Source organism: Cavia porcellus, unplaced genomic scaffold, assembly GCF_034190915.1.
Source record: "Cavia porcellus strain 051 isolate PalLab524CR breed Dunkin Hartley unplaced genomic scaffold, mCavPor4.1 scaffold_33, whole genome shotgun sequence".
NCBI lineage: Eukaryota > Metazoa > Chordata > Mammalia > Rodentia > Caviidae > Cavia > Cavia porcellus.
This window is the reverse complement of record NW_026947516.1, coordinates 11,438,697-11,458,299: the sequence shown is the minus strand read 5'-3', so window position 1 is coordinate 11,458,299 and position 19,603 is coordinate 11,438,697. Positions and strand designations below refer to the sequence as shown.

The 19,603-nt window shown below is 43.5% G+C and overlaps 1 protein-coding gene across 2 annotated transcripts in view; it reads right to left on the bottom strand.

The window, feature by feature from the left end:
* The window catches only part of Clcn4 (chloride voltage-gated channel 4), a 72,966-nt gene that overhangs the window by 52,360 nt on the left and 1,003 nt on the right, over positions 1-19,603 (bottom strand). Inside the window, exon 2 of one of the 2 annotated variants that reach the window (XM_013144716.3) lies at positions 18,939-19,293. The gene's annotated coding sequence lies outside the window, so the exon portion shown is untranslated. The remainder of the gene's footprint in view (positions 1-18,938; positions 19,294-19,603) is intronic. The other variant, XM_003462897.5, reaches the window with a different exon arrangement.

The window sequence follows — 19,603 nt, the reverse complement described above, 5'->3', positions numbered from 1 at the left end:
AACTTGTTGCTGTATTTTTTCATAGATACATTTTTAAGCAAACAAGCAACGTGATATGGCTAGTTCTTTAATATTGTGCCTTTTCATTTTGCTCTTTGAGCATTTATTATGCGAGGCAACACTGCATAGCAGTTATAAACACAGACTCTGGAACAGCACTAACTGGGCTCAAATCTCAGTTATGCCACTTCCTGGCTGTGTGACCTTGGGCAAGTTGCTGAAATTTACTGTGCCTCAGTGTCTCAACGATGAAATTGAAAGCATAACAGCACCTGCCTCAGGATATTGTTATGAAGACTGAATGAGGTGACATTTGCAAAGCACTTTGCACCTGGCAAGTGACTATGCTTCATAGATGTTGGTTAAAATTTGAAAAAAAATTGTAGGTGTTTTATGAAAACGTTTTGTCTTTACCACCCTGGTGGGTTGCCTCATATTTATAGCCATCACCATCTAGAATCTGAAGCTGACAGGTGGTATCCAATGGACCCTAGTTCTATTCGGGGGTACTGAGGTCATCCCACTAAACTTTGGGGGATTTTTTTGTAGGCATCTCTTTACCAAAAATAGCAAGCTATTAAAATATGAATCTATGCCTGACATTTGCAGTTATGTTTTTTAAAAATATTCCACAAAGCATATACATTGAGACCGTTTCCTTTCAAATCTGAAATATCACTATGCAAAGTGGTAGAAACACTAAATGAGAGACTTGCATGAATCCCATCTGGCTTTGTGATCTCCAATGCCCCTCCCCAACCTACATTACTCTCCACTTCCAAGTCTGGGCCGTGGAGTAGGCTGTATCTCCACAGCTCCCCACACCCTTCCCAGCACATGCCAGACACAGAAAGTTAGTAAATACCTGGCCCTCCCACCCTCTTAAGGTCAAACGACCTTTTTCTCATTTATCAAAACTATTTACGTCCACCGCAGATAATGTTCAGGCATGTGGAACTTCCCAGAAATTTCAGGGCTATCTTCACTGCCAGCTGTTTTCATCCATCATTACAAAGCAAAATCATACACTGTTCAGTGTCAGCAAAATTAAAACACTGGATAATCAAAAGCAATCAAGGTATTTGCATTCATTACTGTCTTAATACCTAGAAGTAGAGATCAAAAAGTGTAACCCCAAAGAGAATGATACATGTATAAGAGACCTTCAGGAAGTGATGGAGTCTTCTATTTTTATTTCAAATTTTTTTTTGATACAGCTAAGTAGTCCAGGCTGGGCTTGAATTCTCACTCTCTATGTAGCCCAGGCTGGCATCAAACTCACCATCTCCAGCCTCAGCCTCCCAGTGCTCAGCTACAGTGGAGGCTTTCAGGTTCACAAGGAACCAACTGTCCGTGCTGGGCCACGGCAATGTGCAGCAATAGCTCCTACAGAGATTCCCATTGTTCTTCAACCAGACCAAAGGAAAACAACAGGGAAATGGGAGTGGAGTTGGATGTGATGGCAGGGAAGGTCCAGGAAGCAAGTTATCTATGATCTGTCCTTTTGTCCTGTTTTTCTGAGAAATGCAGTCTTACTAAACAAAAATAGCAAATCGAACATGCCCCTTCTAGCTGAATTCTAGAAACTACTCTGTGCAACTCAAATGATTTAGATCCAGCAGATGAGTCTGAGATACTTGGTGAAGTAGCTAAGTCTTCCCTTTGTCAGCTTTTGAGTTATCTACACCTGAAAGAGTGGCAGAAAGTGTGGACAAAGTGGCCACTGCCTTTAGACCCTTTCCCAATTATTTTCTTCTCTTTTCTTTTTTCTTTCCCAGTACTGGGGAATCTAATCCAGAGTTTTGTGCATGCTATGCAAATGTTCTACCACTGAGCTGCATCTCCAGCCTTTTTTTTTTAAATTTGAGGCAGGGTCTCACCAAGTTGACCAGGTTGGCCAACCTGTGATCCCCCTGCCCAGCCACCAAAGCACCACCATGCCTGGCTTAAGCATTTTGTTTTGAAGATAAAATCAATGTACTTTACTATAAATTTCACCATTTTGAAGTGTACAATGTAGTGGTTTGCAAATAGTCACAAATTTGTACAACTCATTACCCAAATCCAGAAATTTTTAATGTACCTAAAGTACTTAAAGGTAACTCTGTCCCCATTACAGTCACTTCCCTCTCCAGTCCCCAGATAACCACTGATCTATTTTCTGTCTGTGAATTTGCCTGTTCTGAACATTTCTCACAAATGGATTCATGTGATTTGTGGTCTTTTATGTTTGGCTTCTTTCTCTTAGCATCATGGTTTTGGGATTCATTCATGTTGTAGCATGTGTCAGTGCTCCATCCCTTTTTACTGTTGAATAACACTCCATTGTGTGACTGTATCACTTTGTTTGGATGTGTATGTCTGAGGCTGTTATGAATAATCATACTATGAGCATTTGTGGAAGCCTTTGTGTGGACACATATTTTCATCACTCAACTACATGCTCAGGAGTGATACTTTTGGGTGAGAAGGAAGCTCTACGTTTACCTTCCTAGTAGCTGCCACATTAAAATCATCTTCTTTTCCAGATCAAGGAAGACAAAGTAACTAGCTTCCAGCAGCCTCCTTTTGGACCTCACAGCCCCCACTGTGCCACAAACAGTAAACACCACCTTGACTGTCATACCATAGATTATTGTTGCTTGTTTCTGAGCTGTATATAAATGAGATCTTGTGTCTGGCTTCTTGTGTTCTCTATTAGTTCATAAGGTCTGTCTATGTTGAGTACAATTACTATTTGTTCATCCCCTCTGCTTTTGAACAGGGGCCAGCAAACTCTGTTGAGGGCCAGAAAGTAAAGATTTGATGCTCTGCGTGCCATGTAGTTTCTGTTGGGACTACTCACTCTACTTGGCATTACCATTTGAGAGTGGCCAGAGATCATAGATGAATTAATGATTGGGACTGCATTTCAATAAAAATTGCCATTTATGGACACTGAAATTCGAATATAATCTTCATGTTTCTCGAGACATTATCCTTCTTTTCAGATTTTTCAACCATATAAAAATGTACAAACCAGTGTTGGCTCACGAGCAATATAAAAGCAGGTGATGAGCTGGCGTTGGCCCTTGGGACAAAGGTCTTTGCTAACTCCTGCTCTGTTATTTGATGGTAGGAATCAGCCTAATGTGCTTCTCTGTTCTCCTGTGAATGGGCATTTGGATGGTTTCCCTTTTGGAGCTACCATGTACTGCTACCATTTTTAACACCACTCATAAAACACTGCGGTCTCCCACCTGTCCTCTCCTTCCTCTGCCCAGCAGTGGCCAGGTGCCACTGGAACATGACAAATTTTATGCTAGTATTCCTCTTTCAAATCTCACCATGCCATATTATTTGCCAACTTAACTAAACCCAAGATGATCTGGACAGACATAATGGAAAGGCATAATTCATAGAGATTAAGTCTCAAAAGGTCGAGGAAGGCTGGCTCTCATGGGCTAAGTACTCGCCACATCCTCAGCTGGTGTAGGCATGGAAGAAACTGCTCCTAGAATTTCCTCTGGGCCTCAGAAGCTTTTTGGAAAAACTGGTCACCTTTCTCCTTCCCATCAGACTAACTGAAGTGATAAGGCTTAGCAACTGGAAATATTTTCAGTTTAGTGGGTCAAATAATCTCTGTGGAAACTATTGTGTTCTGCCCTTTTAGCTCAAAGCAGCTGCAGGCAATATGTAAACAAAAGGGTGTGGCTGGGTGCCCATAAAACTTACCAAAACAAGTGACAGACTGGATTTCATGTGTAAGCTACAGGTTTCTGGCCCCTGCTTAACATTACAAACACTTATGGGGTATCCGCTACCTGTCAAGCCCCAGACAGAGGCACCAGCAGTACTCAAACACTTACATCCCTAATTTACCAACAGAATCAGCCATAAATGAACTATTTTGATTCAGTGGGACAAGTACAAAGATAAGGGGCTGTGGTCATTCCTCCAAGGATTACTTAAGAGAGGCAGTGAGGTCACAGGTATGCAACTGATGGACAACACTAGCAACATTTCAACCTTGAAGCTTGAGAAAATGAAAAGCAGTTCATAACACACACACACACATCAAAGGTTTCTGTAAGATCCTACAATCAGAATTCTCCAAATAATTAAGAGTCATAAGGCTTCTAGATTCCTGGTGTCTTAGCTTATGATTAAAAATATGGTCACACAAGGTATTTGTGGGTACTGTAAGGAGAGGCTACCTGCAGTGCTTACAAAACACTATGAGTATCAGAGGACAGAAAAGGAATTCTGGAGCCACACAGCTGGAGGAGAGGATCTGAGAACACCAAGCTTAGAGACAGGCCTTGGTCAGAGAGCATCTAAATATAAATATGCAAAAAACAGGTCGTTTCTTACAGATATTCCAGAAGTTCCGATGACTAATCACAAGAAGCCTTTAAAAGATCCTTTTCTTGTACCCTTATATGAGGGCCTGAGCTCAGGGACAGGTTTCTGCTGGCTGCCAGTGTTTTGGCGCTGACAGCTCCTATAAAGGCCACAAGGTTGTGTGTCCATAATCTCAGAGTGTCACTGCATCATGTGGCCACAAGATGGAGCTTCCCAGAGTCTGCTGTTTCAGGTCCTGCTGGTCCAGCACAGCCATGGAAAGACTGCCTGGGCTTTTTTTTCTTCATCTTGAACCAACCTGAAATTCCTCCTCCCTACCCTGCCCTGACTCACTTGTAGTCCTATCCTTGGCCTTTTGACCTTCAGCTGTAGATCCTACCTCAGGTCACCAGAACCGCATACCTGCGTAGCCCAGTGCTCTAGTTCTGCCTCTAGGAACCATGGACAGCCCAGGCCCCTCTGCAGGCCATGGGAGTTTCTCTGTCACCTTCACTGGCTTCTCTTCTGTCCACTCTCTGTCTCACTTACATGCATCCCAAAGGATGCGCTTGCAGTGGATGGCTTTTAAACAGAGGCTAATAAGAGAAGAAATCCAGACTCATCAGAAAACACTGTGTAATTCACTTATGTAATGTTTAAGACAACAGGCAGAAGGAAATGATGATTATCAAGAATGCAGAACTCTGTAACTTACAAGGAAAAGCAGAAACACAAACAAAATAGAAATCAAGGGGCAAACAGGAACAAGAGACAGACGGGGAGAGAGGATGCCAGCAATGGCAACTTTCTGTGTTTGACAAGGGCAGTAGGGTGGCAGCACAAGCATCCTTTTTACAGTTCATTAAGCTACACAGGAGCATGCAGGGTAGTCCAGAAAAAGGTTGGAGGCATGATGGAAAGGGCTAGAAAAGGACCATGGCGGTGGGAGGAGTTCACAAGTGCCTGAGCTCTGCAGTCCCAGGTGGATGTGTCATCAGCCCTGCCTGGCTGCCAACAACCGGGCCAGCTGGTGCCCAGAACCACGTGCTGCACTGTTCCCAGACAAAAGACGTGAACCAGAGCTTACATGGAATAAGGACATCCCAGATTGCTTTGACTCAGGCCCTGGGTCTCTGTGCACACAATACAACAAGCTTAATCACTACAGTCCAGTACAAATTGGTGGTTACCTGAAATTATACAATAGTGTACTGTTCATCTGCTTATACAGGTAGAGGGAAAAAATTCTGCCAAAAATGTTTGAGGCTGTAGCAATTATTTATCTGTCTACTCACACTACTTACAATTGAAGCAATAAAACATGACACTCAGATCATCCCTGCAATCTCAGCACTCTTGGAGGCTGACAGGAAGATCACAAATATGAATCCACTTCAGCAGCACATATAAAAATTTGAGCCCAGTTCGGAAAACTTGGGTGCCTGGGGTTTAAGAGACCCCACCTCAAAATAAAATTTAGGTTTTTGTTTGTTTGTTTTTTGTGGTATTGGGAATTGAACTCAAGACCTTGTGCATGCTAGGCAAATACTCTACCACTGAGCTACGTCCCCAGCCCTTCAAAATAAAATTTTAAGAAGGACTAGGGAGGCAGGGATTTAGCTCAGCAGCACAAGCACCTGCCTGGCAACTATGAGGTCGTGAGTTCGATTCCAGGTACCAAAAAAAAAGAAGAAAGAAAAAAGGCTGGGGATGTGCTCAGTGTGAAGGCCCTGGGTTCTGTACACACACACACACACACACACACACACACACACACACACACACACACTTTCCCATCTCCCCACAATGGGCAGACACCAAAAAAAGGTCTGTACCCATGACTTTCACTGTACCTCCAAGCCCAGCAATGCCCTAGACCAGTCACTCCTGCCACGTCTGAAGGAAGACAGAGGTTTTTTGCCTTTACCCAATTTCTAGAATGACTGTATCTGATGTGACCAGTGCCCTACCCATATCACTTTGCTGCTTTCTAACAGTATCTCTGTGCCTGACATTGTCTTGGGACCCCCAGAAGGAGGCTCACATGAAACACCTGACATGTGCCATTGGGTCCAGGTATTAATCAATGGCTATAAGACGCAGTGTAAGATTACGCCCTCCCCTTGCCCTTGAATAGGATCATTGCCAGGTCTGTGCTTTGTATCTCTGCAGACTTCATGTAACAGACTGGAAGCTGCTCTCCTTAGAAAAGATGGCTTACATAGTCAGATCCTGGCTAGGAACTAGGAACTTAGGTTTGGGAAGGGTCCCTGCCATGCTCAGAGCCAATAAGAATAGCACACCCTGCCTAAACTGTTCAAACAATGTGACTTGTGTGGATGCCTGCTTTCCTTCTAGGGGTCTAAAATTTGGTTATATGCTAAGCAGACAGTGCTTATGTGGCCAATAAAAACCCAAGGTTCTCAGTCTCTAACTAGCTTCCCTGATAGTCACATTTCAACTCATCCTGAGAGGAATAAAGGATGTCCTATGTGACTCCAAGGAAAGGACTCTTGGAAGCATGAACCTGGTTTCCTGTCAACTTTGCTTCATGTGCCTTTACTGACTTTCCTCTGTATCTTCACTGTAATAAATCATCATTGCTTGGAAATCACCAAACCGAGAGATGAGCTTGGGCATCCATGATTTGGGAAGCACCATTCACTAGAGCTTGCACAGTGCAGAGTTAAACTCTGCTGACCCACCACACATGAGCTGTGCTGACAGCCAGCCCTCCTTGCCTGTTTTCCCCTTTCTACTCTGCTCCCAGGAGTCCCTTTGCCTCCTTCCAAACTCGTCACACAATGCCTCGGGTCCTCTTCTAAGAGAACCCAGAGAAGACAGTATAAAGCAGCACTGAACATCCCTTCAACTAGTTACAACTTTGCCTACTTAAAAGCTATGAGAGTGATTTCTTATGATTCAAATGGGCAGAAATTTTATAACTAAGGGCAAGGAGTTATATGTGATGGCAAAAGCACAATCTATAAAATAAAATAAAATAAAATTAGGTTGTACTAACGGGCAAAGCAAAATTTCCCCTCCATACACGAATTCTGAAAAACTTCCCAACATACTTCATTGTTAGCAGTGGATCATCAGTTCCCCCAATAAAAGCATCTGAGCTGTGCTGAGGCATCTGACACTTGAGGGGCAATCTAAGTACTGAAATGGCTTGTCACAAACTTCCCATAAGTTTGTGACTGATGACTGATCACAGCTTAAGCTGTGATCTCAAGTCTGACAGTGCATCAGCACTGCCAGGAAAGCAGAGACAAAGCAGAGCTTCCGGGCCCACTACCCACCACCTGCTGCTTGGTGAGCCACACATAGAGAAGCAGCAGCCTCGTATAAACTGTTATTCCCTTCCTACTTCTCACTCTATTTCTTTGTTATCTTAAAGAGAATAAAATCAAGCAAAATAAAACAGAATAAAGCCAATCAAAACAAATCAGTGCAAAGTGAGACAACTTCAAAATGATACAAAATCAACAATGGTTATCACAATGTCTCTTCTGGTCTTCAAAAGAGCTACAAATACCTTCAGACATAGTAAAAATCAAACAAAACGGAACAGAATAGAACCAATAAAAACAAAACAATGAATGCAATAAAGGACTTCAAAACAAGGCAATAGTGAATCCAAAATGGCTACCATGATATATTTTCTTTTATTTGAAATAGCTGCCCATGCCATTAGATATAATAAAATCAAACAAGACAAAAGAGAATAAACTTCACACAAGAAAACAATGAAAATGATATAGGACTTCAAAACAAGATAAGGAATTCACAATGACTACCACGTTCAGAAGAAGATCCCCCACAGATGCTACAGTGTGTATGGTTATCCACTGAATAGATGACCAGACTACCAGCATTAGACCTGCAAAGTCAGTGAAACACTAAACACTACAAGCATTAAATTGTATTTTACGTCAATAGCTGTCATCACAGCCCGTGTTTCTCCAGATCAGCTAGTTACCTACAGCTGGGAAAGGGTGGCACTTCTTTTTCCCAGCCCACGCGCTGGAAGGAGCTGGCATCTGGCTCTCCCCCACCAGCGGCCTGCACATGGTGGTGGTTTGCAGGGAGGGCTTGCTTCTTGTTGACTTCTTGTTCTCTTCCCTTGGAGTTCATGAATAGCACTGATTTATGAGAAGAGGCTGGGGTCTCTCTGTCCCCCAGTATCCTGGGCAAGGTGCTGATTCACAAGTCTTACTCTACTTCTTTCCCTGCATCCTTACCATTGTGCTTTAGTGACTAGTATTCATCATGTCAATCTTACTCATAGGCTGCATCTTACGTTAGTAATTACATACAAACTTGCTTACTCTCTTACGTGGCTGTGAGCTCCTTAAGAGCTGAGGTCTCTTTTACTATCTCTATTTACTGTCCAGACTTTTAAGGAAGGATTTGTTGAACCTTGGTATGTCAAAATAATATCCACTCAAGCTGCAAAGCTTAGCCAGCCACATGTATTATTCCTAGTCTACCAAGGGTATTGATGATATCAATCATTAGATATAAAACTCTATCAAGCAGTCAGTTAAATGCTCTGAACATCTCTGTACAGATGTGCTTAAGAATCCACACAAGAGGAAGAGAAAAGCCAGTGACTCTCAAGAATCAGCCATGCTGGAACTGGGAGGATCCAACAAGAAGCCAACTAGCCAGCCTTTCTGGTAAGCTGGGAAAGCTGTGTGGCTTCCAGGAAGAGAAAAGTCAGTACCCCCAATTAGCCTTCCAGCACAGGAGCTGAGAATCAACCCTCACCCCTCTGTAAGCAATCTGCTGGTTTGGAGGAAAGGCTGAGTTGATAGAAACTAAGGTACATAAAGCAACTAAATGCTTATATTGTCTGGTTAATTTTGTAGGCCTGGGGCCAGCAGTCTGAGCATTTCTTGGGAGGATGAATGTATGCAACATAGCAAATATAGGAGATTTCCTTCTATCTTGTCTTTGAAACCCAGTTGTTCTCACTGTTTTGGTTTGTTCTCATTATTTTGATTTACTCAATATTCTGTTTTGATTGATTTTATTCTGTTTTATTTTTGGTTTAATTTTGCTATGCCTGATGGAATGGACAACTATTGTGATGATAACAAGATATACTATGGTAGCTATTGCTGTTTACCTAGTATGCTGCTTTGAAGTTCTGTACCAATTGTGTGCTTTATTTTGATTGGCTTTGTTGTTTTGCTTTGTTGGATTTTACTATTTTTAAATTAAAAAAAGAATCCACACAAGAACAATCAATATGTTATTTGTGCACAGAGAGAACACTAAATGACTATAGAAACCCAACTGTAGTCATGTTAAGGGACATTTAAGTGTGACTTTGGAACCTGTTCCATCATCCACCAATTTTACCACTTGTAACAATGCAAGGCTGAAGGGCATAACTTGCCTTTTCTTACTGGCTTTGTTTTTTTTAACTTTTAATTCATCTTGATTTTTCCCTTATTCGTCTTCACCCATGAACAACATTGGGCTGACAAAGGCTGACATCCTCCCAAGTGCAGCAGGCAAGCATCTTGGCTGGCAGCTGACCTCAGACATTTGACACAGAGTCCAGGCAGTGAAGTCTGAATCTGTAATACAGGCTAAAAGTGCCACAATCCGACAGTCCCTTAAGCCCACAAGACAAACTCTATTTTGCCAGTCTCATGCAAGTGGAGAGCTCCAGAGGGAAGCTGCTTTAAAAATCCTTTCAAGGGGTAAGGGATGTTGCTCAGGTACGGAGTGCTTGTTGAGCAAGCACGAAGCCCTGGATTCTATCCCCAACATTACAAAAAAATTGACTTTAAACTCTCTCTAGAAGTTGCTTTAAAATTAATTTTTAACCAGAACACTCACCAAGGGAAGTTTTTTCTACAGAATGATTTAAATTATAATCTCACAGGTTCAAGAAACTTAAGGAATGTCCAGCACACGTGCACACACCCACACCCCCTCCGTGCACACACACACCCTAAAAAGGAAAATAACACAAAGTATGTAAAAATCAAGTTGTTAAAACTAGGAAAACAAAAAAGGGGGTATACGAAAGGCAATGAGAGGGAAAAAAAGGTGCATTATATGCAGAGAAAAACCACAGAATGTACAGTTATGAGGACAGATGGAGTTCTCTCTGTACAGGTCAGCCTGAATGACTCAGTGAGGGAGGGACTGCAAGTGGCCATGGGGGAATAAAGTAGGAAATTACCATCTGGGAAAAGCTTTTCTGTCTCACCCGGCACCCTAGCAATGTCAAATTCATTTGAGAACACTGGCTCTCACTTTTCAAAGTACAGGCACCTTTAAGGGGCTGAGGGGCTTGTGACTCATCGACCTCTTCCTGCTAACTCTTTAAACCCCAAGCGAGGTTCCCTGGAGAGAAGACTAAGGTATTGCCTGTGATTGGAACTCTCTGGTGGCCTTCCAGCGAAGAACTAAAGGCCACAGCACCAAACACAGTCTCAGATAGAGGGAGGCTGGAAATGAAACATGCGCACAAAGTCAAAGAGCTTTAAACTTGACTGGTTCCAAATCCTTGTGTACAGGCTGTAGACAGAATGAATGCAGATAGCCGCTTCCTTTGTCCTCTTCCTCCCTCCTCCCTAGCCCACTTCCCTGTCCCCTGCACCCCCTGTGTCCCTCTCACCACAGTCTGGTAAGCTGGTGTGAGCAAGGCGGGCTTCCTACAGCCCCAGGCCCATGCAGCTATATAGAAATCCAGGCTACCCGCTGGAAAGGAGAGGAAGCCAACCTCATTGGGCCTTGAGTGACACAATCAACTCAGTGTTCTCACACCCTCACCCACAGTGGCATGAGGTCTGTGTTGCCAGTGCCTGGAGCCAACAATTTTGAAAGTCCCCAGAGACTCCTTCCAATAATAATAACAACAAAGGATTAGTACAGGGCCCACAGTGTGCCAGGCGCTGTTCTAAGCACTCTGTTTATATTCACTGGACTCCTGATACCCTATGAGGTCTGTATTGTCACCCTTAGGCCCCCGTTACAGATGAGCAAAGTGAAGCAGACAGACAGTCTTATAGACAGTAGTGGGACACTGGATTGAGCCCAAGCAAGAAGGCCTTCCTCCACTCTGGCCTGGCAAGCCTCAGTCACCTCTGGACCCCAGAGCTTCCTCTTTCCATTGAGAGGGCACTGGGGGCCACACTGCCCCCAAACTTGTCAAAGATGAGTGGTTCACCTTCTAACCTCCCAAACCAATGAAGGGAAAACACACCCACAAAAAAACCCACTATGTTTGTTTTCTAAAGCTGTGGTAATGAAGTACCACAGACTGGGTGCTCAGATGACAGAATCTTAGTGTCTCACAGCTCTCAAGGCTGGAAGCTGAAGATCAAGGTGATGCAGGGTTATTTGCTTCTGAGGGCTCTGATGGAAGGATCTGTCCTCTCTCCTTTGTTTTCAGATATTATCTTCTCTCTGTGTCATCCCTGTGTGTGTGTGTCTATGTCTAAATTCCCTCTTCATGTAAGGACTCTGGTAATACTGGATTAGAAAGCACTCTTTAAAGACCTTCTCTTGATTACTAGCAAAAACCTAACTCCAACTAAGGTCACTTTTGGAAGTACCAAGGGTTATAATTTCAATATATGAATTTGGAGGGGCACAAAATTTAACCCATGAATGCTACCAAAGATCATGCTAAAGGGAAATAGTATCCCATGTCTCTCTGTCTCCTTGGACCATGTATACGGCCTTGTGGTCGCTATTTTTTATGAGGTTTTTTTCCTTCACAGGAAGTCTATTTTCTGCTTACCTGTGGTACATTCCCTCACAGATAAAAACACTGAAATAGACACCATGACTAGCAAGTCTGTCAAGGCTACGTGTCTAGAAGCATGGAACACAGCTCTGCTGGGCTCTTTCTGGGTCCGCAGGCTGGCTGCTGGAGCAAACAAGGCCTCTGTGGCTGAGTGATAGCTGACATTTCAGTCATTTTGCATGCTAGCGGGGAATGGGTACTGGTAAAAAGCATGACTAAGCTAAGAGGAAAAATAACTCATTGTGGTCAGGCTTCCTGAATCCTGACCACAAAGCCCTGTTAGTCCAACCAGCGCCTCCAAGGGTTATATTGGACAAGGAAAAATAAGTTCTACACTTGGCCAAATGAGCCCAAAACAGAAGAAACTGGGAAGCTAGCATCAAGCACTAACACAGGCAGCAGTGGCCACTGAGAGGGTTAAGTCAGCAAGCACCCACAGCCAGACCACATGCAACAGGCTGTACACTACCAGCAAACTGCCCCAGGGAACAGGCAATCGGGGCATCTGGGCGATGCACTCAGTGGAGCTGCAACCTGACCCCAGATGTGAGCTGCAGATCGCCAGCATTTGGGGAGACAGACAAAACACCGTCCTCAGACAGAGCTCCCACCACACACCCTTCCCGTCTCCACTCTTGCTCTGGTGGCTGTGCTGTCCCAGGCATGAGTCCAAGGGCCTGACTCCAGCCTTCCAGGACTCCCCTCTTTTGTAACTTTAGGAGTTAAAGTCACCTCTTCTGGGAAAGGAACTGATCTCAAACTTAGGTTAACTGAGTGCAGTGGTTATGTACCACTTGTAATCTCAGTACTCAAGAAGCTGAGACAGGAAGCTTTTGAGTTGAAGCCCAGCCTGGGCTACATAGCAAGACCTTGTCTGAACAAAACAAAACAAAACAAAATAAACTTATGTTCGATTCACTCAGGAGTCAGGCACCTTACTCTCAAGAACTGTTGCCCATCCTTTCTCTCCTCACCTTTCACTCAAGAGCATAATCTAGAAAACAGTTAAACATTCTGCCTTTAACTCCAATGACAGTTCTTCACGGGCATGAGCCTTGTCCATTTGATTCCAACTCCTATTCCACCACTTAGGCTTATCATTGTCTCAACTGGAGGCAGTTTGTACCCAGAGGACTTTTAACAATGACCAGAGACATTTCTGGTTGTCACAACTGGGGACCTTATTACGTGGGGGAAACCAGGGGTGCTATTAAACACCTTACAATACACAGGAGGGTCCCCATCAAAGAGTCAGTCAACCCCAAATGTCCACAGATCAAGGATGAGAAACCAGTCTAGACACATAGCAGGGACTCAAGGAATATTTGGTAAATGAAAAAGAAATGAACAAATAAATGAATGAATGAATGAATGAGTGAATATTGAGACTTGTATTTTGTGGAAATGCTTTTGCAGTCCATATAATGCTGATGGCCTTTTCTCAGACATTAAGGTATCACTTATTTTCCCATTCAAACAATATTTAATGATCACTAAAATGCACATTAGAAGATGAAACAAGGCAAGCATGATTCATGCCGCTCTAGAGTGCAGACTGGAATTTAAAAAGTGCTATGCATCAAGACTCCTTGTTTGTTCCGCACCTCTGCCCAGATCACTCACGTGATTTCTCTGGCTATCTCTGCCTCATGGGTAAAATATAAGAGCTGCTTTCATTTTGAAACTTACTTCCAATCTCTAAATTCTATTCACCCCAGAGGATCTCTTCCTCTTTCCATGTTTCTACATTTATATAACACTATTATTATACATTATAAAACACTGATTATTGTACATATCCAGCAATTGAAGACTGATCAAATAAAGTACCATACTGCCCACACGGTGCTGGTACAACAGTAGTAAGAGAAGAAGATGTATCAGTTGCTCCCATTTTCTCACTAAAAGTGCTATTTATAAGAAAGTGGAATGAATTACTGCTTGCCAAAACAACATGGATGAATCTCAAAGTCACATGGAGTGAAAGCAGCCAAATATAAAAGTGTTTTGAAGTCCTATATCGCTTTCACTGTTTTGATTAGCTTTATTCTGTTGTATTTTGTTTGATTTTATTCTCTTAAAAATTAAAAATTAAAAACAAATAAAAATAAATAAACCTGAAAAAAGTGTGTGTATTGTATATTTCCTTCTATATGAAGTTCAAGTACAACCAAAACTTGAGCTTACAGGAAGCAGGGCAATGGTTGCCGCTTGCCAGAGAGTTTGATTAAAATGGGGCAAGATGGGACTCTCTGAGCTACTGGTACCATTTCTCTTGATCTGTCAAAACAAGCTGAAGTAAGACTCATACATTTTACTCAGAGCAAATTACATCCCCAGAAAGGCAAAAAATGGAGGGGGAGAGGAAAGTGATATTTACATTATATAGATGGAGGTGCATAGACACTTTCTGAAATTATGTATAAGAACATCACTGATGGTTGCCTTAGCAAAAGAGTCAGGAGCCAGGAATGAAAGGAAACTGTTCTTTGTATAACCTTGAAATTTCACTGTGTGTATGCATTATTATTTCAATAAAAAACCAATTCATTAAAAAAACTTAATCACTGCTTCAAAAAACAAAAACCAAAAACACACCTGCTCATAGAAAGAAGTTTCTGTCTGGCTGCACCCAGTGACAACATGGTTAAAACAAAGGACTGAGAGCAGGAGCTTCCTATAGCCAAACACCAGAGTTCACAGAGGAGGGCACACCAGAGGTGGAACAGGGGCTGTTTCCACAGCCCACCACCATCAGCTGAGGGAGAAGAGACACATCGCCACTACAGTCCCCTCTGGTTTGGCAAGGCTGACAGGTGGGGAGGAGTGGGGTGGGGATGTAAGAACTGCAGAGAGGGGTGTCTCAGGCCTTGAGCCTCAAATCTACTCAAATCTACCCCAAATCTACTCAATCAGAATCTGCCATCTAAGAGCCTATACTCTTTTAACATTTTATTATGAATCTTTTCAGATACATAGAACATTGTGCAGAAAAATCCAATACATGATATCAGATTCAGCAACTGCTCCTATTTGACTATATGTGCCTCGTCTCTTTCTCTTTATTCATTTAACTGAACCATAAAAAGTAAATTATTGATGTAAAACAATGATATTCAAAGTATGGTCTGGGGATTCCTTGGGGTATTCAGACACTTTAAGAAGATTCATAGCATCAGAAATATTTTCTCTAATAACCTTAAGCTGTTATGTGACCTTTTCTAAGTGCTTTCTCTCATCAATGGACAGTAGAATCTCCAGAGGTAACATGACATGTCACAACAGATCAAATGTAGAAGCAGTTGTGAAATTAATATATAATTCAACTATCTTCCATTCAGCCATACATTATAATGGTCAAGAAATGTTTTACAAAAATTATGAAAAAAATAAATTTTTGCTATCATGACATTTCTAAATACTTCAGTGTACACCTCCCAATATGACTCTTCTCCATATGTACATGCATTAGCTATCTATTGCTGTGTAACAAATTGCCTTCAAACACAGAAGCAGGAAACAAACATGTCCTATCTCACTGTTCCAGTGGCAGGAATATAGGAGTGGCTAAGCTTGGCCCTAGACTCAAGGAGTCTCACAGACTGCAGCCATGCCAAAGCTTACCTAGGGCAGAGATCTGAATCTCACCTACTCATGCCACCCACTGACAGGTTTCAGTCTCTCGAAGCTGCAGGGGAACAGGAACCTCAGGTCCTCACCACACCCTAGAGTGCTTTCCACATGCCAGCTTTCTCCTTTTGTGTGACTGACCGAACGACAGAAATGATGCCCAAAGAGGACACCGTAGCCCATGCCATACCTTCATCATAGAGCGCTATTCCTCCCCTCATCCCCACCTTATGCCTGCAAATTGAATCAAATCACTTCACTGTGAATTGAGGACTAGTAACAGGAGTTGCTTCCCACTGTCAACACACAGTTTACTGAGGAGAGAGAAGGGCGAGGTGGGGGAGAGGCTGCTACTTTTCAGACAGGGACAGAGGGGAAGAGCACATCATAGTCCTGGTCCTGGGAGTCAAGGGAATATTTTGGCCCTTTTAACACCTCCTCTTGCCCACGCCTGGTAACAATGTCCTGCACCTTGTAATGCCACTACCATCACGGCTTCATGTCTCCCCAGAGTTTTCCAGCGTGCATACCTTTTAATTTCCATATGCCCCACCAAAATCCAGGGAAGCAAGGCGGGCAAGGACGACTGGACCTGTGTTATACATCTGGCAAGGGCTCTGAGAAATCAAGGGAGGCAGTCCCAGGGGCTCACATAAGCGTCAAAGCCACACCTTGAGACTCATGTCCTGTTCTGAGGCTTCAATGTGCCGTCCTTACCACCTGAGGGAGTGTCAGGTGGTTATTCTATGGGCGGTTCATGTTGTCTCCCAGCAGTGTGGAGAATGCCACCATCCCACCTTGCCACATTTGACAATAAGGCAGTGTGTGACATTTCATCATTAGAGCACCTCTGAGCACAGACTGTTACAGATGAGGAAACCACCTCTCAGATGCAGGTCTGTTCCAGGCTGAGACTGCAGACATATAGAACACACTCAGGACTGCTGAGCACAGGTGTCTCACGGGTTTCATCCAGGGCCTCTCTCTCTCTCTCTCTCTCTCTCTCTCTCTCTCTCTCTCTCTCTCTCTCTCTCTCTCCCCAACACTTTCCTTTCTGCCAGGCTGGTGCCCTTGGTACAAATGGCATACAAACAGCCCCCTCTGATTTTGACAGAAGTTAGCTCTGAAACTCTGCTATTAAAAGGTCTTCACACTGCATTTTCCAATATATATGCCACTAGGAAAAGGAATCAGATTTTTAATCAAAGACTCCACATTGAACAAATCATAGAAAAGTGAATTCTACAATACTGGAGCCAGAAGAGCATGCAAAGATCATCTAGGTCCTGGAGTGAGCTTGATGATAGAGCACGTGCCTGGCTTCCAGCCCAAGCACTGCTAAAAGAAGGAGAAAGAGGAAGAGGAGGAAGAAGAAGAGGAGAAGGCAGAGGAGGAGGAGAAAGAGGAGGGGGAAATGAGGGAAAGCAGAGGAGACAGGGAGAAAAAGAACATCTAAATCAGTAGTTCTCAACCTGGGAGCACTGGAGTCCTCAAAGGACTTGAGGAAATTTCTGGTGGCATTTTCGGTTGCCATGACTGAGAAAAGGAGCTTGGCATCTAGTAGCCAGAGACCACAGATGCTGCTAAACATCCTACAATGTACAGGTCAGCCCCCATGACGGATAGTTGCCCAGCCCCAAATGCCAACTGTTTCAAAGTTGAGATGCCCTAATCTAAATCCTTTTGTTACTTTGAGCATAAGAAAGCAGAGGCCTAAGGATACAAAGTGGATTTTCCAAGGTTACATAGCCACAAGGCCAGAAATGGAATCTAAGTCTCTGTTATGTCGGCCTCTGTCATTTGCTTTGCTCTGTCTAGAATTGGGCCAGGGAAGAAGGGGGCAGGACTGGAGCATCTTCATTCTCTCTCTTTTTTTTTTTTTTTTTTTTTTTTATGCTGGGGATGGAACCCAGGATCTTATGCATGCTAAGCATGCATTCCATCATTGAGCTATATCCCTAAATGCTTTTCATCCTTGTAGCCAACCTGAACCAAAGAAAGAAAATTGCAATAAGTAAATAAATGACTGAAGCACTCTGGTAATACATGGGAATATTCCAAACTAAACGAAATGCCTTCTTCACAGTCAATGAAAACAGCACTGTTTTACTATGCCCCTTACAGTGCCTGATGCTGGTTCAGTCATTCATGGTGTGAGTTTCAGTACAGTTTACTGATGCCTCAGCTTCCAGAAGGGTAGGGTTTTCAGAATGGCATATTCCCCTTCTAAGAGTGCCCACATATGTCCTGGCTACAGGCCAGGAGAAAGAAATGTAAACAGGGTCAGCAAGATTCTATCCACTCCCCCTACACACACACACACACACACACACACACACACACACACACACACACAGAGCCATGCTGGAACTGAAGAGTCACCTGACCTCCTCCATCTGCACCTGAGTCATCAGGCCTCTGCTTCAACAAGCTAATTATTCAGCAAGGGAATTAAGAACTCTGGAGATTCTTAGGGTTTAGTGTTATTTCCACCCCCATGCCCCACTAAAGGCCATTTTGTTCTTAGAGAATTGGCAGTCTCTTACTCTGGCATATTATATTTAGAGGCTATATTTTATTTCATTTTATTTGATTCTGTTATTTTGAAATCTCCTGAAAATACCTGAAAGAAAAACACATTCGAATGTTGGAACCCTGCAAAATAATGCAAAATGATTTACATAGCACCTCTGGCCCATAAATTGCTAACCAAGAAGCTGCCAACCCCCAGTCAGCTTTTGCCTTGAAAGAAATCAGGCTAAAGGTGGAAAACAAACCCATGTAGGGAGAATAGGTAATATGTTATCATTTAAGAAGCACAATGGCAATGGGGAAACAACAGTTGATGGTTATGTTTTTAAAGTCTCTCTCTTTCTCTTTGTGGTCATTCCAGATTTCTACCCCTCCCCCCCTTCTGAGCAAGAGCTCCTGTCTTTCTAGCTGGCCCCAACCCACCTTCACGAGGTGGGTCCGGCAAGACCCAAGTGACGCGTGGACTTGCACCAGGCCACTCCCCGCCTGGTGCAGCAGCAGCTGCAGCAGGCGGGCAGCTGGGGGCAGCAGGCACCACAGCAGCTAGAGGTCCCACATTCCCTTTGGCCTGGCGCAGCAATGCTCAGGCCTACAGACCAGGCTGGCAGTCCACCTGCAGCGCCTGGCCCGCTGGGGGCGCCGGGAGGGCATCTGGGCGCTGCGGGCCCCTTACCTGCAGTGCTGCATCGCTCAGCGCGGCCGCCCACCTGGACAGCATCCTAGAGCATCCTTTCTTCGGCACGATGGCTGCGAACGCCGTGACGTCAACAAAAGGCGGGCCCCCAAGCTCCCACGTGACTCTCTGGCGGCGAGCGGGAGGTAGGTGGAGGAAAAAGCCCCCGGGCGTCTCAGGAGGTGAGCGGCTAGTGGCCAGAAACCTCACTCTGACCTCCCTTCAGGGCGTTCAGCTTGATGTGTTCAGTGTGCCTGGCCTTTCACGAAGAATTATGGGAAACAAACAGCACACAGAAGGAGAAATCCAAGGTATTACAGGCTCCGAGCATGAAATAGGATTTCTAAAAAAAGAACTAACAATGATAGGATTATAGTGAAAGGGTAATACAATTCAGTGTTTTATTGTAAAACCAGTATTTATCAAACGCAGTAGGGAAATATATGTTGTGCAAATCAAAATGACACTTAAAATGTAGCATGCATGGGAATACCTTGCACAGAAATTCAGTGTTTCCAGTTGTATGTCAAATGCTACATGGAACACTTAATTCTAAGCAATTCATTATTCAATATCATACTAATTACACTGATGAATATAGCTTTAATTACTCTCACTAGCAGCATTCCATTATTAATTTGTATTTACCAAAGGAAAAAATAGTG